Source organism: Salvelinus sp. IW2-2015, unplaced genomic scaffold, assembly GCF_002910315.2.
Source record: "Salvelinus sp. IW2-2015 unplaced genomic scaffold, ASM291031v2 Un_scaffold3879, whole genome shotgun sequence".
Classification (NCBI taxonomy): Eukaryota; Metazoa; Chordata; class Actinopteri; order Salmoniformes; family Salmonidae; genus Salvelinus; species Salvelinus sp. IW2-2015.
In genome coordinates, this window is record NW_019945153.1 from 40235 (window position 1) to 60893 (window position 20659).

The window sequence follows — 20659 nt, forward strand, 5'->3', positions numbered from 1 at the left end:
GCCTACTGGAAATGATACTTGTTTTTTAACTAGGACACAATAATTTATAACATAATTTTACGACATTACATAGGTACAGAGCAGACCCCTTATTGTATGGGACACTTTTATAATGTGCCTTTAGAGGCCATACAATTCAGTACTTATCTATAAACAAAAGCAATTTAGGTCAAAATAGAGTCATATAACAAGGAAATTTATGTCACGGCCGTTGTAAGGAGGAGACCAAGGCGCAGCGTGGTAAGCGTACATTCTTCTTTATTATAAGAACGAACACTGAACAAATTAACAAAACGTGAAGCTAATATGAGTAGTGCAGACAGGCAACTAAACATAGAACAAGAACCCACGAACACCAAAAGGAAAATAGCTACCTAAATATGATCCCCAATCAGAGACAACAATAAACAGCTGCCTCTGATTGGGAACCATGTCAGSCCACCATAGACATACAAATACCTAGACCTACAAAAACCCTAGACTTACAAAAAAAKCTAGACAATACAAAAACTAACGTACCCACCCTAGTCACACCCTGACCTAACCAAAATATAAAGAAAACAGAGATATCTCAGGCGTGACAGTCTATTTGTGGAAAAATCACTCTGATTAACTCTTTAGTCATATCACAGTTGACCTATTTGCTTATGGTTTTGCCTACACCTAGTGACCTGCTTTTTAAATTATATGAACAAAAAATATTAAATTCTATTTGGAATGGCAAGCCAGACAAAATTAAAAGGGCCTATTTACATAATGAATAGGAATTTGGAGGGCAGAAATTAATATTAAAGCATTAGACCTCTCACTAAAGGCATCAGTCATACAAAAGTTATACTTAAATCCAAAATGGTTCTCTAGTCAATTGGTACGAATGTCTCACCCCATGTTCAAGAATTGCCTTTTTCCCTTTATTCAGATTACAACTGCTCACTTTCCGTTATTTGAAAACGAAATCATCTCCAAAATATTGTTATTTTTTAAACAAGCCTTAGAAAGTTGGTTGCAATTTCATTTTAATCCACCTGAAAWAAAAGAACTAATAATACAACACATATTGTGGTTAAACTCAAATATACTAATTGATTAAAAAAACGATTTTTCAATAACATTTAAAAAAAAAAGTATAATCTTTGTAAATTATATCATAAATAGGACTGGCGGAGTTATGTCACACATGCAGCTAACACAGACATATGGAAATGTCTGCTCTACCCAAAACTACAACCAACTAATTGCAGCATTACCACAAAAATGGAAGAGGCATGTGGAAGGGGGGAAAAGTAAGGAACTTGTCTGTCGGCCCTGCATTGAAGATCAAAAATGGTTATAGAAATTTGAGATAAATGAAAATATATACCGGTTTCATTTAAGGACCAAAAAATTGAGAGATGTTCCATATAAATTGCAAAATAGTTGGGAAGAGATTTGATGTACCGATTCCATGGCACATGGTTTATGAATTGACACGCAAAACGACGCCGGATTCAAAAAAATCCAATTTGAATTATTATAAAAATTCTTGCAACCAATGAATGTTATATACAGTTGAAGTCGGAAGTTTCATACACTTAGGTTGGAGTCATTAAACTTGTTTTTCAACCACTCCACAAATTTCTTGTTAACAAACTATAATTTTAGCAAGTCGGTTAGGACATCTACTTTGTGCATGACACAAGTAATTTTTCCAACAATTGTTTACAGACAGATTATTTCACTGTATCACAATTTCATTGGGTCAGAAGTTTATATACACTAAGTTGACTCTGCCTTTAAAGCTTGAAAATTCCAGAAAGGATGTCATGGCTTTAGAAGCTTCTGATAGGCTAATTGACATAATTTGAGTCAATTGGAGGTGTACTGTGGATGTATTTCAAGGCCTACCTTCAAACTCAGTGCCTCTTTGCTTGACATCATGGGAAATCAAAAGAAATCAGCCAAGACCTCAGAAAAAAATAGTGGACCTCACAAGTCTTGTTCATCCTTGGGAGCAATATCCAAACGCCTGAAGGTACCACGTTCATCTGTACAAACAATAGTACGCAAGTATAAAACACCATGGGACCACGCAGCCGTCATACTTCTCAGGAAGGAGATGCGTTCTTTCTCCTAGAGATGAACGTACTTTGGTGCAAAAGTGCAAATCAATCCCAGAACAATAGCAAAGAACTTTGTGAAGATGCTGGAGGATACGGGTACAAAAGTATCTAATCCACAGTAAAACAAGTCCTATATACGACATAAGCTGAAAGGCCGCTCAGCAAGGAAGAAGCCACTGCTCCAAAACCACCATAAAAAAGTGGTTTGCAACTGCACATGGGGACAAAGATCGTACTTTTTGGAGAAATTTCCTCTGGTCTGATGAAACAAAAATAGAACTGTTTGGCCATAATGACCATCGTTATGTTTGGAGGAAGAAGGGGATGCTTGCAAGCCAAAGAACACCATCCCAACCGTGAAGCACGGGGGTGGCAGCATCATGTTGTGGGGGTGCTTGCTGCAGGAGGGATGGGTGCACTTCACAAAATAGATGGCATCATGAGGAAAATTGTGTGGATATATTGAAGCAACATCTCAAGACATCATTCAGGAAGTTAAAGCTTGGTCGCAAATGTGTCTTCCAATTGGACAATGATCCCAAGCATACTTCCAAAGTTGTGGCAAAATGGCTTAAGGACAACAAAGTCAAGGTATTGGAGTGGCCATCACAAAGCCCTGACCTCAATCCTATAGAAATGTGTGGGCAGAACTGAAAAAGCGTGTGCGAGCAAGGAGGCCTATAAACCTGACTCAGTTACACCAGCTCTGTCAGGAGGAATGGGCCAAAATTCACCCAACTTATTGTAGGGGAGCTTGTGGAAGGCTACCCGAAACGTTTGACCCAAGTTAAACAATTTAAAGGCAATGCTACCAAATACTAATTGAGTGTATGTAACTTCTGACCCACTGGGAATGTGATGAATAAATAAAAGCTGAAATAAATCATTCTCTATATTATTCTGACATTTCACATTCTTAAAATAAAGTGGTGATCCTAACTGACCTAAGACAGGGATGTTTTACTAGGATTAAATGTCAGGAATTGTGGAAAAACTGAGTTTAAATGTAATTGGCTAAAGTGTATGTAAACTTCCGACTCCCCTGTATGTGGGGGTACAATCTTCCCAGCGCTGCAGATTTTGCTGCGAGGAGTCATTAGATAATTTATTTTGGTACTGTCCATATGTACTGTAGCTCGTTTTTGGTCACAGTTCCAGGAATGGCTGAAGAATTGCAACATTTACTTAGAACTAACACTACAGATAGCAATACTGGGTGATTTGAAAAGTCATAGTCAATCGATCAATAATATAATAATACTTTTAGAATTTATTTATTTATTTATAATCTGTAGAAGCTATGAGAATAGAAAGGTTCAGTACTTTTGTGAAGCATCACAGCACAGTTGAAAAATATATGGCAAATATAAATCCAAAATGGATGGTGTTAACTTCTTAAGTATAGGGGGCCGTATTTTCATTTTTGTCTAAAAGGTGTACCCATTTGAACCTGCTATTTCTCAGCCCCCGAAACTAGAATATGCATATTGTCAGATTAGGATAGAAAACACTCTAAAGTTTCCAAAACTGTCAACATTTTGTCTGTGAGTTTAACAGAACTGATGTTGCAGGCTAAAATCTGAGAAAAATCCAATCAGGAAGTGCCTCTGTTTTTGAAACCTCTCTTTCTTATGCATCCCTATCACCCATTTAAAGGGATATCAACCAGATTCATAGTTTCAGGCTTTTATTTTGAAAAATGAGCGAGAACGATCACATTGCGTAAGTGGATAGGTGGGGGTCTCAGAGTGAGTTGTGCGCAACAGAGAAAGGCGGCCATTGTTACTCCCGTCCTATTGAAAAACCAACACTCCCGGTTGATATATTATCGAATAGATATTTGAAAAACAACCTGAGGATTGATTATAAAAACGTTTGACATGTTTCTGTGGACATTATGGATATTATCTGGAATTTTTGTCTGCGTTGTCGTGACCGCTTTTCCCTGTGGATTTGTTGTCTAACTGGGAGTCTCGTGAGTGAAAACATCCGAAGATCAATCAAAGGTAAACGATTAATTTGATTGCTTTTCTGATTTTCGTGACCAAGTTACCTGATGCTAAGTGTACTTAATGTTTTGTCGAGCGATCGATAAACTTACAAACGCTTGTATTGCTTTCGCTGTAAAGCATAATTTCAAAATCTGAGACGACAGGTGGATTAACAAATGCTAAGCTGTGTTTTGCAATATTGCACTTGTGATTTCATGAATATGAATATTTTCTAGTAATTRTATTTGACTGTGGCGCTATGCTATTCAGCGTTGCTGATGACAATTATCCCGGATCCGGGATGGGTGGTTCAGAAAGGTTGAGATAGATGGGAGGGGTTGAATGGAGTTGAAGGGTGGGACCAATTACAACAGGATAACAAATGTAGAACATACGGGGTCTGTAAAAAGTAGATAGGTTCAGAAATTCTGTGAAATACCACAGTTACAAACAGAAACCAAACTGGATGGACATCAGAAATAGAGGAAGGCCAGCACTGAAAACAAACAAAATATAACTATTGTAAAATAGATTGTGTCTGTAAAATATGTATAAACTGAAGGTAGAAGCCTAAGTGTTATTGTTTATTCGTTTACTCCAATTGGGGGAAGGGTGGAAGGGTCTGCGGGGAATAATACAGGTATATTATAAAAAAAGTGTGTATGTGTGTAGGTAGGTAGGTATATTTACCCAAACAATATATGGGGGATTGGAAATGATGTAGACAATTACATTGATGGAAGCAACAATCTGTCCGCAATATTAAAGCTGATCCACCCCCCCAAAAAAAAAACTTTGCCTCGTGGGGAGGTTGGCATAAATTACTCGAGAAAAGTAACTACATGTCACGTCCTGACCATAGAAAGCTTTTATTTTCTATGGTAGAGTAGGTCAGGGCGTGACTAGGGGGGTTAGTCTAGTTTATATTTTCTATGTGGGGTTCTAGGTTGTTTTTTCTATGTTGGGGTTTTGGTATGATRCCCAATTAGAGGCAGCTGGCTATCGTTGTCTCTAAATGGGGATCATACTTACGTTGCATTTTTTCCACCTGTGGGTGATGGGATATTGTTTCTGTGTAGTTGCCTGTTTAGCACTGCATTGTCATCACGGTTCGTTTGTACTTTATTTTGTATTTGCTTAAGTTTCACTTTCACTAAAATTACGTGGAACTCAACGTACGCTGCGCCTTGGTCCGATCATTACTACGAACATCGTGACACTACAACAATAACAACCTGTTCAAATTACTTGACATAAGTGAAGTATTGAAGAATTAGTAAATTCAGAAATTATACAATGACTGAGGTTAAAGTGCAGACTGTCAGCTTTAATTTGAGGGTATTCTCATCCATATTGTGTTAAAGCTGACAGTCTGCACTTTAACCTCATAGTCATTGTATCATTTCAAATCCAAAGTGGTGGAGTATAGAGCCAAAACAACAAGAGGTCTCTGTGCCAATACTTTTGTAGCTCACTGTACTTCATCTGATTGAATTAAAGTTACTATGTGCAATGCTTTCCTCTTGTTTTCCTTCATTTAACATTTCATTAAAAACATCAACAGTTCAAACATGTTTCTCTCTTCTTGGTCGTTTGTCTCAATGTAACAGATATGGAGTTATGTACTGAGAGCCTTCAAACCCCATGTTTCTGGTCCTCAGTTACCCCACCAGGAAGACCACCAGCTGGAAGGAAGAAACAGAGGAAAGAACTCATGAGACAAAACATTACTAATGACTAGGGCCWGGAGTTTTTCCTGGTCAGGTCACATGGTCTGGAAAAACTCTTGGTCTTATGTTATAAATGCAACAACAGGTGTTCTTCCTTTCCTTTAAGAACACCAGCACCAATCAGACTTCATTGTTTCTTTCATTGGATCCAAATTAAAACGAAAAATACCACATGTTGATCATCACTAACATAATAACAATGTGAGCACTTCCTAATGCTTTCTTAATAAATGTAGTGGTTGGTGTCTTTCTCAGACTCATACTTACCATCATAAAACACTGGATTCTTTACTGGTGGTCTTTCTACTCCACCAACGGAGTGGCTTCTGGCAAGAAAACACACAACAGAAGAGTTGGACTTAATCATACATGCAGGCAAGCACACACACATCCCTGCTCTCCATTCACACCCTCTTAAGCTACAACAATCAAACAGTACAGGGATTTCCTAGTTTGTCTATTCTTGACCACAAACTAATTAAGATAGTTTAAAGCAAACCCTCTAGATGACATGTCAAACTCATTCCACAGAGGGCCGAGTGTCAGTCGGTTTTCACTCATCCCTTTTACTGATGAATTAAGGTCACTAATTAGTGAATAACTCCCCTCACCTGGTTGTCTAGGTCTTAACTGAAAGAAAAAAACAAAAACCCGCAGACACTAAGCCCTTCATGGAATGAGTTTGACACTGCTGTTCTAGATGAACCTGTAACGGCTGTCTAATTCCTCCTCCTCGGATGAGGAGAAGGAGTAAGGGTCGGACCAAAACGCAGCGTTGTACGATGACATACTGATTTATTTAAACAAAGACGAAACACGAAGAACACTTGAATTGATTACAAAATAACAAACGACGTAGACTGACCTGAACATAAGAACTTACATAAACACGAAGAACGCATGAAACAGGTACAGACTACCAAAACGAACGAACAAACGAAACGAAAACAGTCCCGTGTGGTGCAACGGACACAGACACAGGAACAATCACCCACAAACAAACAGTGAGAACAGCCTACCTTAATATGGTTCTCAATCAGAGGAAACGTCAAACACCTGCCTCTAATTGAGAACCATATCAGGCAACATATTTAACCCAACATAGAAACACGTAACATAGAATGCCCACCCCAACTCACGCCCTGACCAACTAAACACATACAAAAACAAGGAAAAAGGTCAGGAACGTGACAGAACTCCCCCCTCAAGGTGCGAACTCGGGCGCACCACCTAAAGTCTAGGGGAGTGTCTGGGTGGGCATCTGTCCAAAAATCCTGCGTGCGCTGTTGCTTTCTCCCACGCCGCTAGCCCTATGGTGTGTGTCTCCTGCCCATTACCACCATTGCCTACACCACGCACTAAGCCTCCTGTGCGCCTCCAGAGTCCTGTGCGTCCTGTTGCTGCTCCCCGCACTAGCCTGAAGGTGCGTGTCCTTAGCCCGGTACCTCCAGTTCCGGCACCACGCACCAGGCCTACAGTGCGCCTCAGCTGGCCAGAGTCTGCCGTCTGCCCAACGCCGTCTGAGCTGTCCGTCTGCCAAGCGCCGCCTGCGCTGCCCGTCTGTACCGAGCCTTCAGAGCCGTCCGTCTGCCTTGAGCCTTCAAAGCCGCCCGTCTGTATTGAGCCTTCAAAGCCGCCCGTCTGTCCTGAGCCTTCAAAGCCGCCCGTCTGTCCTGAGCCTTCAGAGCCGTCCGTCAGTCAGGAGCCGCTAGAGCCGTCCGCCAGACAGGAGCCGCTAGAGCCGTCAGCCAGCCATGAGCAGCCAGAGCCGTCAGCCAGCCATGAGCAGCCAGAGCCGTCAGCCAGCATGAGCAGCCAGAGCCGTCAGCCAGCCATGAGCAGCCAGAGCCGTCAGCCAGCCATGAGCAGCCAGAGCCGTCAGCCAGCCATGAGCAGCCAGAGCCGTCAGCCAGCCATAAGCAGCCAGAGCCGTCAGCCAGCCATGAGCAGCCGTCCCTCAGTCCGGAGCTGCCGTCCCTCAGTCCGGAGCTGCCGTCCCTCAGTCCGGAGCTGCCGTCCCTCAGTCCGGAGCTGCCGTCCCTCAGACGGAGCTGCCGTCCCTCAGACCGGAGCTGCCGTCCCTCAGTCCGGAGCTGCCGTCCCTCAGTCCGGAGCTGTCCCTCATTCCGGTGTTGCCCCTTAGTCCGGAGCTTCCCCTCATTCCGGTGTTGCCCCTTAGTCCGGTGCTGCCCCTTAATCCAGTGGGGTTAATTTGGAGGGTGGTCATTGGGAGGAGGCTACAAAAGCGGGGATTGACTATGGTGGGGTGGGGACCACGCCCAGAGCCTGAGCCGCCACCGTGGACAGATGCCCACCCAGACTCTCCCCTAGACTTTTGGTGGTGCGCCCGGCGTTCGCACCTTGAGGAGGAGGTTATGTCACGTTCCTGACCTGTTTCTCTTGTTTTTGTATGTGTTTAGTTGTCAGGACGTGAGTTGGAGTGGGCATTCTATGTTATGTGTTTCTATGTTGGGTTTAATGTGTTGCCTGATATGGTTCTCAATTAGAGGCAGGTGTTTGACGTTTCCTCTGATTGAGAACCATATTAAGGTAGGATGTTCTCACTGTTTGTTTGTGGGTGATTGTCTTCCGTGTCTGTATGTATGTTAGTACCACACGGGACTGTAGCGTTGTTTTGTAGTCTGTACCTGTTCGTGCGTTCTTCGTGTATTTGTAAGTTCTCATGTTTTAGGTCAGTCTACGTCGTTTATTTGTTTTGTAGTTTGTTAAAGAGTTTTCGTGTTTCGACGTTCTGTTAATAAATATTCATTATGTATTCATCACCCACTGCGCCTTGGTCCGCTCATTCTCATCAAGACGATCGTTACAGAACCCTCTATACTTATAATACACAGTATAATGTATTTAGCTTTTCAGAATCAGCCAGTTACAGGAATCAAATCATCCAGGACAAATATGGCTTGAGTGTACAGTAACTGCCAATGCACTCTGTTACCGAGTGGCTGGGCCACTCAAGGACATTCAGAGACTCCTGCATTGCCTTGGCTGTGTGCTTAGGGTCGTTGTCCTGTTGGAAGTTGAATCTCCACCTCATTCTGAGCGCTCTGGAGCAGGTTTTCATAAAGGATCTCTCCATACCGTTCATCTTTCCTTTGATCTTGACTAGTCTCCAGTCCCTGCCACTGAAAAACATCCCCACAGCATGATGCTGCCACCACCACGCGTCACCGTAGGGATGGTGCCAGGTTTCCTCCAGACGTGACGCTTGGCATTCAGGCCAAAGAATTAAATCTTGGTTTCATCAGAGTCCTTCAGGTGCCTTTTGCTAAACTTCAAGCGGAATGTCATGTGCCTTTTACTGAGGAGTGGCTTCCATCTGGCAACTCTACCATAAAGGCCTGATTGGTGGAGTGCTGGCCAGAAGTGGTTTGTCCTTCTAAAAGCTTCTCCCATCTCCACAGAGGTATTCTGGAGCTCTGTCAGAGTGACCATCGGGTTCTTGGTCAACTCCCTGACCAAGGCCCTTCTCCCACGATTGCTCAGTTTGGCCGGGCGTCCAGCTCTAGGAAGAGTCTTGGTGGTTCCAAACTTCTTCCATTTAAGAATGATGGAGGCCACTGTGTTCTTGGGGTCCTTCATTGCTGCAGATATTTTTTGGTACCCTTCCCCAGATCTGTGCCTCAACACAATCCTGTCTCGGGTCTCTACGGGCAATTCCTTTGACCTCATGGCTTGGTTTTGGCTCTAACATGCACTGTCAACTGTGGGACCTTATATAGACAGATGTGTCACTTACCAAATCATGTCCAGTCAATTTAATTTACCACAGGTGGACTCCAATCAAGTTGTAAAAACATTACAAGGATGATCAATGGAAACAGGATGCACCTGTCACGACTTCCGCCGAAGTCGGCTCCTCTCCTTGTTCGGGCGGCGTTCGGCGTCACCGGCTTTCTAGCCATCGCCGCTCCATTTTTCATTGTTCCATTTGTTTTGTCTTGTTCCCTGCACACCTGGTTTACATTCCCTAATCACACTGCATGTATATATTCCTCTGTTCCCCCCATGTCTTTGTGGGAAATTGTTTGTTACGTGTTTCGTGTGATGCACCAGGCTGGTTTTTCCCTGTATTCCGTGGTATTCACGAAGGATGTTTAATTGTTAAACATTTGCTTATTTTTTGTGACTGTTTCGCGCCTTGCACTTTTTACCTTTGGCTGGAGGTTTTGATGCAGTGGCGTCTGTCTGCTTTGTTGCCTCTGCCTAATAAAATGTGCGCCTGTTCACAACTCTCTGCTCTCCTGCACCTGACTTCTCCACCAGCAGCGCACAACCTTGACACTGACCTCAATTTCGAGTCTCATAACAAAAAGTTCTGAAAACTTATGTAAATAAGGTATTTCTGTTTTWAAWTTTTTATAAATTTGCAAAAAACAGTTTTTGTTTTGTCATTATGGGGTATTGTGTGTAGATTCATGAGGAGAAAAAATTAATTTAAAACGTTTCAGAATAAGGCTGTAACGTAAGAAAAAGTGGAAAAAGTCAAGGGGTGTGAATACTTTCCGAATACCCTGTAATCCATCCACCTGAAAGGTGTGGCATATCAAGAAGTTGATACAACAGCATGATCATTACACAGGTGCACCTTATGCTGGGGACAATAAAAGGCCACTCTAAAATGTGGAGTTTTGAGGGAATGTGCAATTGGCATGCTGACTGCAGGAATGTCCAACTGAGCTGTTGCCAGAGAATTGAATGTTCATTTTTCTGCCATAAGTCACCTCCAACATCGTTTTAGAGAATTTGGCAGTATGTCCAACCGGCCTCATAACCGCAGACCACGTGTAACCACGGCCAGCCCATGACTTCTACATCTGGCTTCTTCACCTGCGAGATCGTCTGAGACCAGCCACTCAGACAGCTGATTAAACTTTATTTCTGTCTGTAATAAAGCATTTTTGTGTGGAATAATTCCTTATGATTTGCTGGGCCTGGCTCCCCAGTGGGTCAGTCATGTGAAATGCATAGATTAGTGCCTATTGAATTGATTTCAATTGAATTATTTCCTTATATGAACTGTAACTCAGTAAAATCGTTGAAATTGTTGCATGTTGCATTTATATATTTTTTCAGTATACTTAGCTTTTAAGAATCAGTATGTTACAYGAATCAACTCATCCGTGACAAATATGTCTTGAGTGTAATGTAACTGCCAGAGCACTCTGTTACCGGGTAAACTGTCCACTTAAGTTTCATACACACCTTCWTTCCCCTMCCCCTTTTCAGCTTTATTTGCGTTGAATTTCTCTCTTTTGGAGTTACACACACAAACACTCAAGTGAATAAAGGTCCCTAATTGAGATAAAACAGATTTCTGGTGATGGCCATTAGAGGAACAGTAACCTCTGCAGAATCACACAGAAGGAAAACATCAACTACAGCCTCTCTCCTACTGCATCAAATAGTACTTAAAGAAGTTACTTCTGCTTTATACAGTCTTAAATTAACTGGATGACTTGCCTGTGGTTTGATTGTTTTCATCCCTGGCATTAACTGAAACAACCAAACCGGGACAGGTAGGCATAGTGGAGCTCCATGGTGCTGAATGGACAGCTCCTCGGTACAGGTAGGCATAGTGGAGCTCCATGGTGCTGAATGGACAGCTCCTCGGTACAGGTAGGTATACTGTAGTGGAGCTCCGTGGTGTGGTGCTGAATGGACAGCTCCTCTGTCTAGTAGACAGCTATATCATCCTATATATTTAATGAGTGTGTGTGATGTTCGGTGTGGTGCTCTTTTATGTTTTTAATTTGTACACTTGGTTTGTAAACCATCTGTCAACGATGGTTTTACAGTGGTGAGGTGTTGGACTGATCTTGTATATACAATTGAAGTCGGAAGTTTACATACACTTAGATTGGAGTCATTAAATCTTGTTTTTCAACCACTGCACAAATTTCTTGTTAACAAACTATAGTTTTGGCAAGTCGGTTAGGACATCTACTTTGTGCATGACTGTAACGGCTCTCGTTGGTGGTAGAAAGCGTAGACCAAAGCGCAGCGTGTTAAGTGTTCATGATATTTATTTTCAAAAAAACACTCAAACAAAATAACCAAAGTGAAAACGAAAGCGCACAGTTCTGTCAGGTACAGACACYAAACAGAAAACAAGATCCCACAAACCCAAAAGGAAAATGACAACTTATATATGATCCCCAATCAGAGACAACGATAGACAGCTGCCTCTGATTGGGAACCACACTCTGCCAAAACAAAGAAATAGAAAACATAGACTTTCCCACCCGAGTCACACCCTGACCTAACCAAACATAGATAATAATTGTCACGCCCTGACCTTAGAGATCCTGTTCATGTCTCTATTTTGTTTTGGTCAGGGTGTGAGTTGGGGTGGGTATTCTATATTCTATTATTTGTATTTCTATGTTTTGTCCAGGTAGGGTTCTCAATCAGGGACAGCTGTCTATCGTTGTCTCTGATTGAGAACCATACTTAGGTAGCCCTTTTTTCCACCTGTCTGGGAAGTTGTCTGTTATTGGCACTATAGCCTTTAGCTTCACGGTTGTTTTCTCGTTTGTTGTTTTGTTGGCGAAAATGTACGCTCACCACGCTGCACCTTGGTTCTGTTCTTTTAACGGCCGTGACAATAATAAGGATCTCTAAGGTCAGGGCGTGACAATGACACAAGTAATTTTTCCAACAATTGTTTACAGACAGATTAATTCACTGTATCACAATTCCATTGGGTCAGAAGTTTACATACACTAAGTTGACTCTGCCTTTAAACAGCTCGTAAAATTCCAGAAAATGATGTCATGGCTTTAGAACCTTCTGATAGGCTAAATGACATAATTTGAGTCAATTGGAGGTGTACCTGTGGATGTATTTTCAACGGCCTTACCTTCAAACTTCAGTGCCTCTTTGCTTGACATCATGGGAAAATCAAAAGAAATCAGCCAACACCTCAGAAAAGAATTGCAGACACCACAAGTCTTGTTCATCCTTGGGAGCAATTTACAAACGCCTGAAGGTACCACGTTCATCTGTACAAAACAATAGTACGCAAGTATAAACACCATGGACCACGCAGCCATCATACCGCTCAGGAAGGAGACGCGTTCAGTCTCCTAGAGATGAAGTACTTTGATGCGAAAAGTGCAAATCAATCTCAGAACAATAGCAAAGGACCTTGTGAAGATGCTGGAGGAAACAGGTACAAAAGTATCTATATCCACAGTAAAAACAAGTCCTATATCGACATAACCTGAAGGCCGCTTAGCAAGGAAGAAGCCTGCTCCAAAACCGCCATAAAAAAAGCCAGACTGCACATGGGACAAAGATCGTACTTTTTTGGAGAAATGGTCACACACACAACACATATATCCTCTGGTCTGATGAAACAAAAATAGAACTGTTTGCCATAATGACCATCGTTATGTTTGGAGAAAAAGGGGGAGGCTTGCAAGGCGAAGAACACCATCCCAACCCGTGAAGCACGGTGATGGCAGCATCATGGTCTGGTCCACTTCACAAAATAGATGGCATCATGAGGAAGTAAAATTATGTGGATATATTGAAGCAACATCTCAAGACATCAGTCAGGAAGTAAAAGCTTGGTCAGAAATGGGTCTTCCAATTGGACAATGACACCAAAGTCAAGGATATTGGAGTGGCCATCACAAAGCCTGACCTCAATCCTATAGAAAATTTGTGGGCAGAACTGAAAAAGCGTGTGCGAGCAAGGAGGCCTATAACCTGACTCAGTTCACCAGCTCTGTCAGGAGGAATGGGCCAAAATTCACCAACTTATTGTGGGAAGCTTGTGGAAGGCTACCCGAAATGTTTGACCCAAGTTAAACAATTAAAGGCAATGCTACCAAATACTAATTGAGTGTATGTAAACTTCCGACCCACTAGGAATGTGGTGAAAGAAATAAAAGCTGACATAAATCATTCTCTACTATTATTCTGACATTTCACATTCTTAAATAAAGTGGTGACCTAACTGACCTAAGACAGGGACTTTTACTAGGATTAAATGTCAGGAATTATGAAAACTGAGTTAAATGTATTTGGCTAAGGTGTATGTAAACTTCCGACTTCAACTGTACCTGCTACAAACGGACTAAATGATGAAAACGCTGCTGGCAGCGGAATCCAACACAGCAAAGAGTTCCTACTACAATGCAACTCAAACACAAACGCGATGGATATCCCAATGCCATCTAATCCCTGATTGTCTGCGAGTGGATTACAAACCCAAATGCAAATGTTGGAAAAACGTGGGGGAATCAGACACCACCTCTCTTACCACCACACTTGCTGATCAATGCCCCAGTCACTGAGGGAGGAAAGCGGATGAGCTGTCAACGACTCTGCGCTTCAACACGAATACGGGAGGCCTGTTTGCTGGCGTTTACTGAGACTTGCTGGATGACAGAGTCCCGGAAGGGAAGTGGAGCCGGCAGGCTCAACTGGTCAGAGCAGACGTGATCTGACCGTCACAGGGAACATCACGGCGGGGCGTCTGCCTGCTTGTCAGGGACCAGTGGTGTAAATAGATACTGGTAAGAGAGATCCGTACCCACGACATTGAACGCTTCTGTGTCACTGTGACCCTACTATCTGCCCTGTGAGTTCCCCCAATGTTGTACCAATTGGTGGGTAAAACGCAAGAGCTAATATTATCAAAAAGCATCAGAGATGATTCATAATCTGTCACTGAAACTGGAATTCATCTCCCCCGACGAACCCCCATTTATTTTAGGGGATTTTAACAACTGTATTTTGCACTAGGTCCTGTTCACATACCACCAGTATGTGAAATGTCACACTAGAAAAAATAAGACTCTTGATTTGTGCTCTGGGACAATAAATGCTTTCTCTGCCACCACCAGACCTCCCCTGGGGACAACAGACCACAATAATGTCTACCTCCGTCCAACCTACTGAGGGAYAAACCTACAGTTAAAACTGTCCACATCTGGAACGACAATAGTATCACTCGTTTGTTTTGACTGTACTATGTGGGAGGTACGAGGACAGCAGCTCTGATCTTGATGAACTCACAGGTGTCGTTTCAGACTATGTGAACTTCTGTGTTGAGTCAGTTGTACCTACTAACACCTGTAAATTCTTCCCTAACAATAAGCCTTGTGTATCAACAAATCTAAAATCACTAAAGAAGGCCGTTTATGCGGAGGGTAATAGACAGGCTTTAAGAGACGTACAACGTGAGATCAAAAGACAGATACTGGTGGACAAGGATGCATACAAGCAAAGGGTGGAGAGAACCCTCTCCTCAGATAACTCAAGGGTGGCCTGCCAAGGGATTAAATCCATGGCGAGTGCCCTCCATATAGGCAGGGAAAAACCAATGCTGAGCTTGGGAGACATGAGGGCCAGAACATGGCTAATGAACTGGATGTTTTCTTCTCAAGATTTGAATCTGACGACCTTGTTTTCAGAGGTAAAACAAATAGAAGCATCATTACAAATGTTTGAGAGGGTTGTTGTTAAACAGGCTGATGTTGTGAAGTTGTTCCTGGATGTAACTCACACTAAAGCCCAGGCAAAATAACTGGACATGTGTTAAAGCACTGGGCTGAACAATTGGCTGGTGTTTTTACAGGCATTTTCCAATCCTCGSTCGACCAGCAACARATRTAATCCCTCTGTGCTGAATGACTACCTCCATGTTGCCTTGACATCCTTAGTAATGAAATGCTTTGAGAAAATTGTGAAAAGTCATTCTCCGCGCCACCGAGAAGCTCCTCGACCCATTTCAGTTTGCCTATGAGCCCAGCAGAGGAGTTGACGATGCCATTCTTAATCTCCTCAACATAGTCTATAGACATCTAGAGGGTGCCAAATCCCCTGTCAGGGTTTTGTTTGTTGACTTTTCTTCTGTTTTCGACACAATCCAGCCTTACATTCTATCACAGAGACTCATTAGGGAATTCTCCTTAGATGGAGGGCTGGTTTTGTGGCTGTTGGACTTCCTGAGCCAGAGGTCACAGCGGGTCAAAGTAGGTCCCCACGTGTGGGACATGCGCACCACCAACACAGGCTCTCCTCAGGGATGTGTTTTGTCACCCCTCCTCTACATCTTATACAATAATAGTTGTACTAGTTCCCATCCTGACAGACACCTCGATAAGTTCTCTGATGACACTGCCTTGATCAGCCTGTTGCACGATAACGAGGAACAACATGGCCCGGTCCTTTGTAGAGTGGTGTGACGAATTACACTTGGTCCTCAATACCATGGACTTCAGGAAGCATACAACACCTACCTCTGCAACATCTATCACAGGTCAGAACATAGATATTGTAGAGGAAAAACAATAGCTGGGTGTCCTCATTGGGGTGAGCAATATAAGACTTCAGTGGAGTAAATGTACTTTGCTCGAAAAGCTGGGATCTTTTAATGTGACTTTACATACTGACAATGTTTTACAAATTCTGTTCATTAGGAGTATTTTAACTTTTTGTATTGATTGTTGGTTTGGCAATTTGCCACTGTCGCAGCAGAGGGAAATATGCTGAGAAGGATTATCGACCACAACAAGCAAGTACTTTTGGAGTCACTCACAGACAGGTAGGAAAGGGATAAAATGCAGATTCCAACAGCATAACTACGACATTTTTATTTAGGGTAGCCCACACACTGCAAACTTAAAAACTCACATAGTAGTCACATTCTCATACTGTATGTAAATGTCACTAAAACATGTTCTTCAAATAAATGCCCACAAATAATGATAGAAAAACACATTTCTGCAACATCTCCACATATCTGCATTGTCAAAATGCCCCATAGAAGTACCATGTAAAAGTGTGTGTTAGTGTTACTACCTGTGGTAGTGGGATTGTTATTATTCTGATTCATGGAAGTAAGCTCTAGAGAGAACCCCTGAAGCTCCAAGGTTGGTGACCTGAACATCCCCTACAGTGTGATAAACAGTATCCGGGGCGAGAACAGAATTCTGATTATAGGGGATACCGTCAACAATGTAACCATCTCAAACATTGTTTACAATAAACAGAGTAGAAGAGGTTCCTTGATTTAGGAGGCATTTGTCCTTTAAGTTTTCATAAGTTATGATGAGAATTTCTGGGTGGTGGATTACTGCTGTGCACTCGCACTCTCGCGCCTCTCTCAACAAACACCACACACGCGGCACGCACACAAGCGTACACAATAGGAGACACCTATTACTAAGTAAGGCCCTAATTTGATTAAATCACATTTTGGATTTCTGGGTTGGACAAAAACAACACTACTGCCTGTGTGGAAGCATGTATGTAGCACATGGAGGTTGAAAATATGGAAGAAATATATGATGTTGTGTTTGTACTAGTTTGGAGACCCTGTTAGCAAGTTGAAAAGGACCGAGTCAAGTTGGGTAACACTTACACATATTCCACAAAAAAACCTTGCTCAAAATTTCCCTCATGGTGTCATCTGAAGTTCTGAGATTAAAGAGACAAAAATGTAAGAAATTAACATTTTCATTCAAAAGGTTCTTTGTTTCACTGGAATCCAAATGTTCAATATTTTTTTGTGAACCAGTGAGTATGAAGAATTGAGACAGGAAGAGACAGGTAATCATCCTACCTTTCTTTTTTCCACACCAAATTCCTGAGAGTAACAAATAAATATTTTTATTTCCAAGTTGATCCATGGTTCTGTAGCTTATGTGTTAGTTCAACAGAGTGAGACAGTAACCCTCAATAAGTACAAGTCTGTGCATTAAACCATTCTGTCAGCTATGAGTGTGACTTCACCCACATTTACAATTCTTAAGCTGCAATAAGAACATCATTTCTGAGAGCACCAATAAACAACCTGCCATACATAAGTACCTGCACCAGGCCCCACTTCAAATCAATGTGAAAGTAACCAGTGAATTAAAACAGCTGAACGAAATGCAAACTATGCTAGATAAATCCTACACATGCATTGAAATAAAATCCATACATCAAAGGACTACCCAGGCCTACAATCAACAAAGAACGCATGAAGACAAACTCAAAGAATGACAACCACTAAATATACACATGCTTTTTAAAGGAGCTAACATGCTGACCACTCCGCTGGTGTTGCAAAATAAATGTACACATACTGTGCTGTCACGATCGTAAGGAGGAGACCAAGGCGCAGCGGTCGTAACGTACATTCTTCTTTATTAAAAGAATGAACCTGAACAAAAATAACAAAACAGAACCGTGAAGCTATATGGATAGTGCATGCCACCATAGACCTACATATGCCTAGACTACAAACACCCCTAGACATACAAAAACCCTAGACAATACAAAACAAACCATACCCACCTCGTCACACCCTGACCTAACCAAAATAATTAAAGAAAACATAGATAACTAAGTCAGGGCGTGACACCCGATTGTCACACTGACAGAGCCTCCAGAGTTCCTCTGTGCGATGGAGAACCTTCCAGAAGGACAACCATCTCTGCAGCACTCTATGTAGAGTGGCCAGACAGAAGCCACTTCTCTGTAAAAGGCATGTGACAGCCTGCTTGGAGTTTGCCAAAGGCACCTAAAGAGACTCAGACCATGAGAAACAAGATCTCTGGTCTGGTGAAACCAAGATTGAACTCTTTGCCTGAATGCCTAGCGTTGCGTCTGGAAGAAACCTGGCTATGGTGAAGCATGGTGTGGCAGCATCAGGTGTGGAGTTTTTCAGCAGCAGGACTGGGAGACTAGTCAGGATCGAGGGAAAGGTGAAAGGAGCAAAGTGCAGAGATCCTTGATGAAAAACCTCTCCAGAGCACTCACAATGGAGCGGAGGTCACCTTCCAACAGAACAACAACCCTAAGCACACAGCCAAGACAAAACACAGGAGTAGCTTCGGGACAAGAATCTCTGAATGTCCTTGAGTGGCCCAGTCAGAGCCCGGACTTGAACCCGATTGAACATCTCTGGAGAGCCCTGAAAATAGCTGTGCATTGACGCTCCCCGTCCAACTTGACAGAGCTTGAGAGGATCTGCAGAGAAGAATGGGAGAAACTCCCCAAATACAGGTGCGCGAAGCTTGTAGTGTCATACCCAATAAGACTTGAGGCTGTAATCGCTGCCAAAGGTGCTTCAAAGTACTGAGTGAAAGGTCTGAATACTTATGTAAATATGCTATTTCAGTTTAATACATTTGCAAAACAAAAATAGCTTTGTCAATATGGGGAATTGTGTGTAGAWTGACGAGGGAAAAACACTATTTAATCCATTTTAGAGTTAGGCTTTAATGCAACAAAATGTGTAAAAAGTCAAGGGTTGAGTTGTGTTTATTTTTATAACAATACATGAAACCAAAATGGCACTAGCCTACTGGACCGAATGAATGAAAATACCAATTAGGCTACAGCTATCACAACCTATATTTTAATAGAAATAAAATGGCTTTTGGTTTCAAATGGTCACCAAATAGGAGGACTCCCCCACCTCCCAATTCCCAGGCTATCAGATTACAACAAGGTTAACAAGGCCGAGTTCAAATGCTGACATCAAATTCAAAGTAATCGGTGACCAGCCTAAACTGCTGACCGGCAAAACAAACTGGTACTCTGTTCTCTGCTTTCTAAAAGTGAAAGAAGAGGCACCATGCTGGCAGCTGCTCTCCAAGCCATGCCATCTAATACTCTAAACAGATGTTGTATTTTAAATCAGGATTGGAATGATTTTAGTCTACTTTTTTGCCTACTTTAAATGATTGTTCTTGAGCAACTGCCATACCCTGCTATACCAAATGGACGCCCCCAGTGTTGGGGAGTAACTGATTACATGTAACCTATCCAACCCTGGAAACCCCCTACCTCTTATGGTAAAGCCACACACAGCCAAAATGAACCATCCTTTTATGGACCTGCAGATAGGCCGATTTGATATCGAAAACGTAGTATACTTGCGTGACAAGGGGAGAATCTTAATGGCAAACTCCTTGCGCACTCTCTCCTCTCTCTCCTACTTATCAAAACCCATTGGATGACAAAGCCAGAGGTCCCTCCCCTCTGACCTTCTCCAATGGTTTTTGAGAATTGATGGCGGCATTCGTGTTAAACTGAAAGCAAGAACAGTCGCAATTTTACCGATGGGAAAGGACTGGGAATATGGTTGAATACAAACGCGTAGTGAGTGAATCCCACCGCAGAAGGCAAGCAATAAGCGAAACGTTAGTATAGGGACAAAGTAGAGTCGCAATTGAACGGTTCAACACAAGATGTTTGTGGCAGGGTCTACAGGCAATCGGGACTATAAAGAAAACCAGCACACACGGACACAGACGTCTCGCTTCCAGACAACTGAACATTTTCTTTGCTCGCTTTAAGGATAACACCGTCGCGGCCGTAACAAGAACTGCGGGCTTCCTTCTCTGTGGCCGACGTGAATAGAATTTAAACGTGTTCCCTTGCAAGGTGCCGGCCCGAATGGCATCCCTAGCCGCGTCTCAGAGCATGTGGCAGGACGAACATATCAATTCTCTCCCTATCCCAGTCTGCTGTCCCACATGCTACAAGATGTCCACCATTGTCCCTGCACCCAAGAAAGCAAAGGTAATTGAACTAATGACTATTGCCCAGTTGCTACTCACTTCTGTCAGCATGACGTGATTTGAGAGACTAGTCAAGGATCATAATCACCTCCAACTTACCTGTTACCCTAGAACAACTTCAGTTTGCATACGCCCAATAGGTCCACAGACGATGTAATCGCCATCACACTGCACTATCCACCTGGACAAGAGGAATACCTATTTAAGAATGCTGTTATTGATCCTACAACAACTGGGGCTCCATACGGGTATGTGTAGCCGCCTCCTGTACTCCCTGTTCACCCACG

General features: G+C 42.6%; 1 long non-coding RNA gene across 1 annotated transcript; it reads right to left on the reverse strand.

The window, feature by feature from the left end:
- Positions 1–5211: 5211 nt before the first annotated feature.
- Positions 5212–17269, reverse strand: LOC112076616 (uncharacterized). The gene is made up of 3 exons (XR_002895223.2): positions 17219–17269; positions 6088–6146; positions 5212–5775 (listed from the first exon to the last, which is right to left on the reverse strand). It is a non-coding gene; the product is annotated as an uncharacterized lncRNA (long non-coding RNA).
- Between the last annotated feature and the right edge of the window lie 3390 nt (positions 17270–20659).